Consider the following 2381-nt stretch of genomic DNA (forward strand, 5'->3'; position numbering starts at 1 on the left):
CTTTTTATATGAAAAACTTCTTTTGGCCATATCTCCTAAACTAAGCGTCCTAGAGCGAAAAGGGCTTTAATTCGTGACCACCCTCAAAAAATCGAAAAATCCACCCAAATCCTAAAAAAATTGAAATTTTTATATGAAAAACTTCTTTTGGCCATATCTCCTAAACTAAGCGTCCTAGAACGAAAAGGGCTTTAATTCGTGACCACCCTCAAAAAATCGAAAAATCCACCCAAATCCTAAAAAAATTTAAATTTTTATATGAAAAACTTCTTTTGGTCATATCTCCTAAACTACGCGTCCTAGAGCGAAAAGGACGATAATTCGTGACCACCCTCAAAAAATCGAACAATCCACCCAAATCCTAAAAAAACTGAAATTTTCATATGAAAATCTTCTTTTGGCCATATCTCCTAAACTAAGCGCCCTAGAGCGAAAAGGGCTTTAATTCGTGACCACCCCCAAAAAATCGAAAAATCCACCCAAATCCTAAAAAAATTGAAATTTTTATATGAAAAACTTCTTTTGACCATATCTCCTAAACTAAGCGTCCTAGAGCGAAAAGAGCTTTAATTCGTGACCACCCTCAAAAAATCGAAAAATCCACCCAAATCCTAAAAAAATTGAAATTTTTATATGAAAAACTTCTTTTGGCCATATCTCCTAAACTAAGCGTCCTAGAGCGAAAAGGGCTTTAATTCGTGACCACCCCCAAAATATCGAAAAATCCACCCAAATCCTAAAAAAAAGAAATTTTTATATGAAAAACTTCTTTTAGCTATATCTCCTAAACTAAGCGTCCTAGAGCGAAAAGGACGATAATTCGTGACCACCCCCAAAAAATCGAAAAATCCACCCAAATCCTAAAAAAATTGAAATTTTTATACGAAAAACTTCTTTTGGCCATATCTCCTAAACTAAGCGTCCTAGAGCGAAAAGGACGATAATTCGTAACCACCCTCAAAAAATCGAAAAATCCACCCAAATCCTAAAAAAATTGAAATTTTTATATGAAAAACTTCTTTTGGCCATATCTCCTAAACTAAGCGTCCTAGAGCGAAAAGGACGATAATTCGTGACCACCCTCAAAAAATCGAAAAATCCACCCAAATCCTAAAAAAATTGAAATTTTTATATGAAAAACTTCTTTTGGTCATATCTCCTAAACTAAGCGTCCTAGAGCGAAAAGGACGATTATTCGTAACCACCCTCAAAAAATCGAAAAATCCACCCAAATCCTAACAAAATTGAAATTTTTATGTGAAAAACTTCTTTTGGCCATATCTCCTAAACTAAGCGTCCTAGAGCGAAAAGGACGATAATTCGTGACCACCCTCAAAAAATCGAAAAATCCACCCAAATCCTAAAAAAATTGAAATTTTTATGTGAAAAACTTCTTTTGGCCATATCTCCTAAACTAAGCGTCCTAGAGCGAAAAGGACGATAATTCGTGACCACCCCCAAAAAATCGAAAAATCCACCCAAATCCTAAAAAAATTGAAATTTTTATATGAAAAACTTCTTTTGGCCATATCTCCTAAACTAAGCGTCCTAGAGCGAAAAGGACGATAATTCGTAACCACCCTCAAAAAATCGAAAAATCCACCCAAATCCTAAAAAAATTGAAATTTTTATATGAAAAACTTCTTTTGGCCATATCTCCTAAACTAAGCGTCCTAGAGCGAAAAGGACGATAATTTGTGACCACCCCAAAAAATCGAAAAATCCACCCAAATCCTAAAAAAATTGAAATTTTTATATGAAAAACTTCTTTTGGCCATATCTCCTAAACTAAGCGTCCTAGAGCGAAAAGGACGATAATTCGTGACCACCCTCAAAAAATCGAAAAATCCACCCAAATCCTAAAAAAATTTAAATTTTTATATGAAAAACTTCTTTTGGCCATATCTCCTAAACTAAGCGTCCTAGAGCGAAAAGGACGATAATTCGTAACCACCCTCAAAAAATCGAAAAATCCACCGAAATCCTAAAAAAATTTTAATTTTTATATGAAAAACTTCTTTTGGTCATATCTCCTAAACTACGCGTCCTAGAGCGAAAAGGACGATAATTCGTGACCACCCTCAAAAAATCGAACAATCCACCCAAATCCTAAAAAAACTGAAATTTTCATATGAAAATCTTCTTTTGGCCATATCTCCTAAACTAAGCGCCCTAGAGCGAAAAGGGCTTTAATTCGTGACCACCCCCAAAAAATCGAAAAATCCACCCAAATCCTAAAAAAATTGAAATTTTTATATGAAAAACTTCTTTTGGCCATATCTCCTAAACTAAGCGTCCTAGAGCGAAAAGGACGATAATTCGTGACCACCCTCAAAAAATCGAAAAATCCACCCAAATCCTAACAAAATTGAAATTTTTAT

Source organism: Haematobia irritans, chromosome 1 (genome assembly GCF_050003625.1).
Source record: "Haematobia irritans isolate KBUSLIRL chromosome 1, ASM5000362v1, whole genome shotgun sequence".
NCBI lineage: Eukaryota > Metazoa > Arthropoda > Insecta > Diptera > Muscidae > Haematobia > Haematobia irritans.